A 10814-nucleotide genomic window follows, 5' to 3' on the forward strand; every position below is an offset into this window, starting at 1 on the left:
TATTTGTTTTCTGCTGGAATTTTATTTCTTCCAGTCAGATCTTTTCTTTACCTATAACCTGTCAGTTATCCCTGCACCAACCTCCTGTGCTATCAACAGAGGGATGATAATGCTATTTGTAATGTGCTCTGATGTGAAAAGTGCTATAGAAGATTGAATTGTTGTTGCTGATAGGACCAGAAATTTCCCCAACTAGATCTGTCAATAGCTGACACTAAAACAACAAGGTACAAAGTGCATTTGAAGACTGTCAGACACCATTGCTTTTTTGTTTTCTCTAGCAAACTATTCCTTAGATAGCTGACTTGACCTAGCGTTGTTTAAAAAGATCAAGGGCTCAGTGGCTCAGAAAGAAAAAAAAAAGATGGAAAAGAATAATATTAGTTACTTTATACTATGTAAAGCCTAATGGTCTCTTGTCCCCTTACAGTATGTAAATAAAACTGTCATTTTTATAAAACTGTCACTTATATATTATATCTTCTTCTTAATAATATAGAAAGCAAAAAAGCTTTCTGGTTTTGGTTCAGCAATGAACCAAAAATAAAATTTGCAAAATTATTTTTTTAATAATTATTTGAAATTATTATTTTCAAAAAGTCACATTTTAGGACAGATTTTTAAAAATAGAAAGCAAAAAAGCTTTCTGGTTTTGGTTCAGCAATGAACCAAAAATAATAATTTGCAAAATTATTTTTTTAATAATTATTTGAAATTATTATTTTCAAAAAGTCACATTATAGGACAGATTTTTAAAAAGAAAATAATGAATACTTATACATAGCTTCTTTGTTTGTATGTGTAGACATGTAACTTACACATATGATCAGGAAAATTGCAAATGAAAATAAGCTTTGCAATTTAATTTTAATGATTCTAAATTTATTATTTACATGTTAATTGATTGCTGTAAGACTGAAATATACTATAAAATAATTAAATGACTATTTGAGGAGAAGCAAATATATTAAACATTAATAAGAAAATAATTTGTTGAATTAATATTCCTCTAACCCTTATTTCATTCTAACCATTTAAAAAAATGCTTGCAATCTTGACCAGAGCCTATTCCCTTCAAGGAAGGAAAGATGTATTAAGTGGCATGACCAGCAGGAGAAAGAAAAATAGATGTGAGTTTGTAAGCAGGACTATTTTCTGGTAGGATGAAGATGTGAGATATCACTTTGGAGATGGGATTAGGGGCAAAGAGGCAGGGACAAGAACAAAGAAGAGGAAAGCAAAAGAAGGAAAATTTTTTTGGGGGGGAGCTAAAGGAAACAAGAATAAAAGGAACAATAGAAAATAGGGAATGGAGGGTAAAGAAAGAGACAGAGAAGAAGAACAAAAAATAAGGGTCAGTGGGGACAGAGAAAGAGCATAAGAAGCCAAGGGGAAAGAAAATAAGAGAGAACTACCTAAAATAAGGGCAGGGTGAAAAAACTAAAAACGGAGGAAAAGAAACCTCCCCAAATGAGTGCTAAACTGAAGGGAGAATGATAAGTCCCTCTTGGAGCAATCAGTGCTTCCCAATTATCCATATGCAACCCCTCTGAGGCACCCTATGGTCATAGCTGTGCAGCCTTGATGCCGAGATAACTATTGGGAGCTGTGGTCCAGGGTCAGAGAGAGCAAGAAAAGATTGCAGAAAGAGTCCTGTGGCAGCGAAACCTCACCTCTCCCTGAGCTGAGTGCTCCTGCCAACAGCCCCAGCTGCAGCCAGCTATGGCTGGAGTCACTTGGTACTTGCTCTGCGAGCAGGGTGAGCCACCCAAGAGCAGCAGGGGTGTCGCAGGCAGCCAGACCTCTGCAGCTTCCCATCTTTGTACGCTGGTGCCTAAGGAGGTGAGGGTAGAAAGACAGCTGGAGAACAGAGCAGCAGGAGAAATAAGGAAAAGCAAAACCTGTTGTAAAAAGGGTCACAAAAAGAGGGCAAAAGAGGGAAGAGAGTACAAGAGAAAAGCAGTTAATGGTCATGGCCTCTTTACAGGAAGAAATGACTCGTACTACATACATAAGTGATCCCTGTGTGAGCTGTAAGCGGGAGAGGCACAGCAAGGAGCCTGCTGTTGCTCTCATGAGCTGGGTGATGTACATGAAAGCACAAGAGTGACACACATTTCTTCTCAAATCCAACCACTTTTAAATGCGGAAATACTTTTGCTAGGGCAGTTCAATGGACTACGTAAGTATCAGTTCCTTTCTGATCAGTTTTGCCTTTTTCCAGAAGGCAAGCCCACATTTATCTTCTTTATTTGCCACCATGGCTGTATTCGTCAGCAGAATAATTAGTTGAGTCAGTAGAGCTCTGGGAATAGACTTCCAGTTGACATGCGCTCCCTCTTCTGGTTGGCATTTGCCTCTACGCACCAAGATCAAAATAAAGACAAATTTGGTTCCTCTAGCTTTTTAAAAGAAATAGTTTTAAAACATTCTGCTTACCCTATTTTTATATGGCTGTGAGATCCCTGCTGCTCATGCCACCCTTGGTGGACCAATAGCACATGAAGATTGAAGCCTTCTGTCTTTCAGACAAGAGGTTTTACAGTCCATGAAGTCCATTAGTGGATTTGTTTGTTAAAATGGTATTTCTATTGTTTTACTGATCTGAGTGTGCATTAGTGCCACTGTTTTCTTCCCCACAGGGACAGGTTGCTCATGCTCCCTCACACAGCCATTCCCAGCTGAGCTCTGGAACAAAGGGCAACCAAAGCTTGATTCTGGGAAGATCTGATGCATGATCAGCTGGGCATTATTGCAGGTAGTCTTGCCTGTTCACTTTATCTGAATGCATAGATAGTGGGGAAATGCAATGCTAAAATACATCTTTGGTGAAACAGCTCAACCTGAGAATTTCTGTGAAAAGAATTCATTCGTTGCTTTGGCTGTGGCCTGTTACACTGTAACCATGTGAGCAAGGACCCACACTTGGTAACACAGCGCATCAGTTCAGATAGCTGAAAAATGCTGCATTCACAGCTATGGTTGTTAGGGCTGGGTGGCCTCTGGGGTGACCACCAGCCACAAGAGTGCCAGACATGTAGTAGCATGCCTCGCAGTTTGAGTTAATGCACTGAACTCAAGAGCAATTGAATCCTGAATTCTAATCCTGTCTCTAACACTGAGTCCTGGTTTAAATCTAGTTATGATCTTCCTGATTTGCTTCCACGTCTACAAAGTGGGAATAATCCATACTTATAATACTTACCAGACATGCTGAAGCAGATCTTCAGCATTTATACTTCATATCATCTGTTAAGCTGTCTCTGCCTTACTAGGTCATGCCTCTTTGGTGCTACCACATAAATGTTAAACTTCCCATCATAGAATCATAGAATTGTTTAGGTTGGAAAAGACCTTTAAGATCATCAAGTCCAACCATTACCCTACCCCTGCCAAGTCCACCACTGAACCATGTCCCTAAGCACCTCATCTACACGTCTTTTAAATACCTCCAGGGATGGTGACTCAACCACTCCCCTGGCCAGCCTGTTCCAATGCTTGATAACCCTTTCAGTGAAGACATTTTTCCTCACGTCCAATCTAAACCTCCCCTGGCACAACTTGAGGCCATTTCCTCTTGTCCTATCGCTAGTTACTTGGGAGAAGAGACCAACACCCACCTCGCTACAACCTCCTTTGAGGGAGTTGTAGAGAGCGATGAGGTCTCCTCTGAGCCTCCTTTCCTCCAGGCTAAACATCCCCAGTTCCCTCAGCCGCTCCTCATAAGACTTGTTCTCCAGACCCTTCACCAGCTTCGTTGCCCTTCTCTGGACATGCTCCATCATCTCAACGTCCTTCTTGTAGTGAGGGACCCAAAACTGAACATAGTATTCGAGGTGCGGCCTCACCAGTGCCGAGTACAGGGGCACAATCACTTCCCTACTCCTGCTGGCCACACTATTTCTGATACAGGCCAGGACGCTACTGGCCTTCTTGGCCACCTGGGCACACTGCTGGCTCATATTCAGCTGGCTGTTGACCAGCACCCCCAGGTCCTTTTCTGCCAGGCAGCTTTCCAGCCACTCTTCCCCAAGCCTGTAGCGCTGCATGGGGTTGTTGTGACCCAAGCACAGGACCCAACACTTGGCCTTGTTGAACCTCATGCAGTTGGCCTGGGCCCATCGATCCAGCCTGTCCAGATCCCTCTGTAGAGCCTTCCTACCTTCAAGCAGATCAACAAGATCATCTGATCTTTGAAAAGGGCAGCTCCAATTCCCTGCCTTTTTTTTTTTTTGTTTAAATTACCCTTTGAAATACTGTTTTAATAAAAAAGAACAGAAGAAAAGTCTACTTGGCCAATTCTTATGTCAAGATCTAGGACAGATTGCTGGATAGTATTTTACATTCAGACTGAAATTATTACTTTGACCCTTAGGCAAAATGTACCAGAAAGTTGTCTTGGGTCATGCTAGCAGCGAATGATGAAGAAAGCAAACATTTTTTTAATTTTAAATATAGTCTGTGAGTTTTTTTAAAACATAGAGACTAAATTTAGACAATTGCCTTGGAAATAAACTCAGAGAGAATTTAGATTTTGTTTCTGTTCATCAATTTTCTAACTGTTCAAATTTAAAATAAGCAGTATCAGTCAATTGTTATTTCCTCTTTTAGAAAGTTTTCTTTACGGGTTTTAACTGTTTCCTATCATTATCACAGTTCAGTGCTTGCAGAAAGTAAAACAGCTGAACAAAATAGGCATCCACTAATATTTCCAGGACTTTTTCAACCCACAGGCAAAACTATAATCCATTTGTCCATAAGAATTTCATTCAAGGTTGTTGAGATTTCTTTTGGGTTTTTATTGCATGAAATCAATATTCAAATATATATTCAGTTAAATTAAATTATCAGCTAATGTTTGCTAGAGCTTACATCTAGCCTGGAAAAGTTAATTTTTATAGTATAATCCAAATGGAAATGTAATTTGTGTGATAATTGTTTTACTATCATTGTCTACAACATTTCTGCAGAAAAAGCACAATGTTATGGCATTATTTTTAGGACACAAAATGCTCAAGGTACACTTAGAAAAATTTGTATTTGTATCACTGTTGCAGTGATACAGATATGGCTCAAATGCGTATGTATCGCAAAATCTTTTTATCAACACTGTATTGTTTTGAAGGAACAAATCAAACAGTGCTAACTTTCATTTGAGAGGAAATAAAGCAGAGCTGATGGAGTTCATACTCATTCAGCATTTCTTTTCTAACCAAACACCATTCATCAAACAGAAAATTTGCCCCCTTGGACACCTGATTCCTTGTAAACCCAGAGAAAAGCTGACACTAGAGACATACATCTTGGACAAATATTTTGCAGCCATAACACACAAACAGCTCCAGTGACAGGAATTCTTGTGGCACATTATAAAAAAATGAGATATAAACCCGTCACACCCAGCCCTTTTGCTTACATCATTGGTCCCCAAACTCTGCTTCATGAGTGCCTGCTGAGTAGGCTGTAGTCACTCGGGGAATACCACTGGACATCGGTTTAGAGAGTCCTGCAAGGTAGCGGAGTACAGCACCATGGCCTGTCACCTGCCTTGTGATAAAATACACCACATGGGTCCCTGGGCATACAATATATCTTACGGCTAGATGATGCTCCACAAGCAAAAAGCTTAGTGAACAGTGCTGCCCGTCCTGCTGAGAAAGGACCAGAGTTGCCCACCTCAACATCAGAATGGAATTTCGGTCAAAATGAGGAGGAAGGGCTTCACTTGCTTATGGACACCAAACAACGTGGTAGCGAGGAAATTCATCTTGCCCAGGGCACATCCAGGTTTAAATCTCTACTGTCAGATTTGAAGCAGTGTCTGAAATGGGGATTCACCACGACAGGTAGCTACTTAGCTCCCAGTGTCTGTCTGTCTGTCTCCTTCTTGGACTGTCTGGCTTTCACAACATGCTGAAAAGTCTTGATTTCACCCTGCATCAGAATGAAACCAAATGCCAAAACCTCAGAATTTTTCACGAAACAGAATCCTTGTTTCCTGGCCAGCCCTATTATTGAACCTTAATATGATACAACATGTGTCCATATTTGCACACATGGTCCACAGCCCTTACACATGTGTAAATCCTACTGAAGTCATGTATAAAGGATCAGGCTCTAAGGCTGTTATAGAAAAAGTTCATGTTTCACTGACTTTTTGGTATTCTTTGAAGATATTACATTAAAAGTAAATATAGAGAAGTACATGTTATATGTAAGATTTTCAGAGAACATTTAACTTCCACACCAGAAGGTCACATCTAAGGCAATATGGTCTTGGAACAAGTTCAAAGTTGTCACACTTGATAAAAATAGCTTAAAGGGCACATAACTGTGCTGGAATACGGGAAAACAGTGGAACATGAGAGGGAGAATGATTGAAGGCCCCATTACTAATTATGTACATGCTTTGCTGCTATTGAAAGCTAGGTTTCCAAGCATGTACATGGTACTTAAGTTAAATAGAAGTGAAAGCAATTAAAAGAATATAAATGCTTTTGCATTGCTATATCTAAGGAAACAACATTTTACAAATATAATTCTCTAGAATAATGGAAAAGCTTTTACCAATAAACAAACAGAGGATAAATTAACTTTGTTTCTAGTTTCAAAATTATGTTTATACACTTACATTTTTGCATTAGTTATTAATCTTTTTGTAATACTTTCTTGAAAAACAAAACCTATATATTTATTTCACTAATATAGGAAACTACATTCACTTTTTTTATGTTTCATTTGAAACTGTTGCAATTATTTTGTAAGGAAAAAAAATTGATAGTTTCTTCTAACATCCTGAAAGAGGGACAGATGTACACAACAGGGAGCTGAACCTTAGGAAAACTTAAATTATACTGGAAGATGGGCTGCTATAGCACAATATGTGGTGCAGTATAAACAAAAGTTTACATTAAATTGCCTCTTGAAATACACATCATATCAGCTTGGCAGTCATTAGCCCTTGGGATTGTGTTCTATGTGTTGGATACTGTTGAGCCACAGTCAAACCTCCTGGTGATACTTCAGCCATACATTTAAGTGAGCATAAAATAAGATCCTATAGCCCTTCTGCAGACTGATTCACTCACACAAAAGTCCTGCTAAAGGGGAGGTTGTTTCATAACTATCAGGACACTCAGTAAGTCATGGGTCATATGTGTCCTACACAGAAAGCAACACCACACATCTTCCAGTTTAATGTTTTCATTTGTTGCATTGTCATCTTAATTTTGTCTCTGTAAAGAACACGTCATGCAGAGGAATCTTTTGCTTTGCTTTTAATTGAGACATTTGTTATATTTTGCACAATCATACCTGTTGATGATTGATGGCATGGTGCAATCTTTGTGCCAAAACTTCAAAAGAATTAATGTTTGATGATTTTGTAATGCAATACTTTTGACTCGGTTCTGCCCAGAATTATTACATGCAGGGCTCAGTCATGTCCTGATGCTATTTATCTCAGCGAGGAAATGAAAATGCAGTCTTCCATGCTTGGAAACAAATTATTCGTCTACATTCTTCCCTGCAGAGAAACTGCCTCAGATACAGGTTTTTTTGACTGGGTTTCCTCTCATAGGAGACTTACGTAAATTACCATGTAAGGTAATTTATTTTACGGCATCAGTCCACAAAAAGTATGTTTTGTGACAGTGACACTGTTTTTGCCATAGCAATGAAGTACTTAAGAATTGAAGGTATCCTTTCAACCAGAGAAAGATGTCCAAAAGCAGAGGTATTGCATGCCTCTCATGGTACAAATAGCTAACAGCAAGATTTTATCTTTGATGATTAGGAAGTAAATGATAGCAAAAGTGCCTGAAAGCCACTCTAACTGGCGATAGAGAATAACCAAAATCCAGGAGGTGCACTGGATACACAGAACTCTCTATACCACCCTCTTAAAATGTATAACCAAGGGAAAAGGTTACATTATATTACAGCAGAGAAGCAACAATGTAATTTATGCTGCTCAGTTTAAAAGCATCACATTTTTATACAATAACAAAAAAGCAGAGAGTCTGAGTCATTAGAAAAATACTTGCACAGCTGGTAAATTGTATTTTCTATGGACCTTATACATGTGATTCTAAGCGCTAAGTATACACACTATTAGGGTCAATCCAAATCCAGGCTGTTGAAAAATCCAAAGTGTTGGAGGATTTAGGATCTTCCTGTGGATTTTGTTGTAGCCTCCACAATCTATGCTTTCATTAAAATAATATATGTTCTAACTTTCCAGGTTCTGAAAGGAGCCTTTACAATGTTAACCAGTGCACTGTCTCACAGACCGTACAGCTGACAGATTGAAACAATACTACCAGGATATTTAGAATAATAACAATATTTATTCTGTATTTTTATCTTCTTAGAACGGATTGACCACTGATTCAGAAGCAAAGAACTACTGTGATATGGCCCTGTCTTCTCACTCAATTGGAGATGGTAATGTTTCAGTGGTTTTAGTGCTACTCATCTATGAAAGAGCACAAAAGGTAGCATGCCCCTGGAAAGTGAGACGACTGGGGCCTGCATGTCTGTTACAACCCCATTAAGAGGGACTGTACTACTCTGTTCTTCCCTCTTTGTAAAGTGAGAGTGAAACAGTCCATCAGAAGTTTGCTTAGCTGGGAAAAATGACACATCTGCTGTCCATTCTTTTTTTGTCTCGGTGTCTGGAAAGAAGTGCTTCATTTCTTGTTGCATCTGGACAAAGACAGACCTACTGGAGGTGCTCCCAGCTCCCTGAAGTTTCTAGGATGTTTTGATTTAAACTCCTGCTCTACTCAGACTTGGGTTCACCTACTTTCCCAGTCATATTTACACGCTGCATTTCTTTTGGCTGTATTTCTCTGCGGTCACTATATCCCTCTCTTTATCTAGTGTACAATTCTGAGAACTGCAGTGAACAGGAAGGCTTTTAGTCCCCTTGCCAGTTCACAGTCTGCTGCTGGGAAACCCTTGAGCTGGAAGAGATTAGAAGCCATATAACTCCTCATGAGCCAATGCCCATTGCTTTTAACTCAAGCAGTTTTAAAGGCCATCCAAGTAATGCAAACTGGATTTGCATGAGTCCAGTCCAATGGATTGGATCTCACTGAAAGGATTTTGCTACCAAAATTATTTGCATTGCAGCAGAGCTAAAAGCTGCAGTCAGGAATCAAAGTAGTATTTTACAAGATACCGTACAAACCCAGAAAAAAAAGTTGGTCGCTGCCTGAAAAATATAGAACATAAAGGTGTTATCTGGCTTTATGCTTTCCCCAGATGTAACAGTTGGCATGTGTTTTGTACATCAGCTTTGCCACAGGAAAAAATGTTGCACCTAATTACATCCTAAGGTAACAGATAACATGGAGATATGACTGATGGATGGGGACCCCAAGGACATAATCTAATGACAGTGATCCACCAGACAGGGAGGGCATCAGTTCCCTTGGTCCTAGCTGTTGTCACTTCGGTAGACATCCTAGTGACAGCGAGTTTTAAGAAAGGAGATGACAAAGTACAGCGAGGGTCTTTGTAGCTGTTTAAAACGTGGTCTCCATATATGAAAGTCTGTTTCGGCGATAACATACACAGGGTGAAAAACGTGGTGTTGGGATGGTGATTTGCATCACTGCCAGAGCAGAAGTGAGTATGGATCTGCTGCAAGAGTAGAGGAAGGAGAGTAAGGGTAATGTGCTTGAAAGAAATGCAAAGCATTGAAAATTAAATCCTTCATATCTATTGTGATAAACTCAGACAACTTAATGGAGCGATGCAAAGAGGAGGTTGGTACTTTGTAGAGAAGAGAAATGATGTAGATTTGCAATTGTCAAGTGCTTTAGAAAAGGATGCTGTGGGACCTCAGATGTGAGATGATGAGAACATGAACTTTGCCTTTGCTAATCAATAGCAGCTGCATCGCCTTCAGAAGTTTTCCATTAGTAAAGTTGAGGTTACCTTGATAATTATTTTGTCCAGCTTCCCTAAAACAAGGATTCATCCTTTCTCAGTATCAAATTTGTATGTCTGAAAGAAGCAAATACTCTCTCCTATGAAATACAACTATTTCTCCCTTTTCACACAGATTTGTTTCTTGTTGAAGAAGAAACTGTGTGAAACGTGAGAGAAACCAGAGGTATGAAGAGAACGTAGCTTAAAATGGCTGTTTTTCCAGGTAATTTGTGACCAGAATTAAAATCAGCAGCTGTGTTCTATTGGAAAGAGAACATCTTTTCAGTACACTAAATTGTTAGGCCTAATTTGCATTTCTAGAAATGTCTTGTGTTTGTTTGAAAACACAATAAAGGTGATGACAAAACATCTGGATGTAACGGTATGAGATCCATTACCATAAGCCAGGTGATTCATGTGGTGTCAGCCTTTGAAATAAAAACTAAGAATTCATTTTTGAGAGTTCTTCCCATCTCATAGACTTGTACATATTTGTTCTTAGGCATGAGATATCTATGTAAAGCTTGACCAAGCTATCAGAAACCTGGTGTCCTGATGTCAGCAAGCTTTATTTTTGCAGTCTGTGTCACAAGTGTGAATTACTAATAGATTGGGTTAGTCATATTTTCTTTATTTCTTACATAGACCTTAAGAATTTCCAATACGGAGCAAGATGGCAGGTCCTGCTTGACCAACCTGATCTCCTTCTATGACCAGGTGACCCGCCTAGTGGATGAGGGAAAGGCTGTGGATGTGGTCTACCTGGACTTCAGTAAGGCCTTTGACACCGTCTCCCACAGCAGTCTCCTAGAGAAGCTGGCGGCTCACGGCTTAGACAGGTGGACTCTGCACTGGGTCAAAAACTGGCTGGACGG

The sequence above is a fragment of the Aptenodytes forsteri genome, unplaced genomic scaffold, assembly GCF_000699145.1.
Source record: "Aptenodytes forsteri isolate BGI_AS27 unplaced genomic scaffold, ASM69914v1 Scaffold208, whole genome shotgun sequence".
Taxonomy (NCBI): domain Eukaryota; kingdom Metazoa; phylum Chordata; class Aves; order Sphenisciformes; family Spheniscidae; genus Aptenodytes; species Aptenodytes forsteri.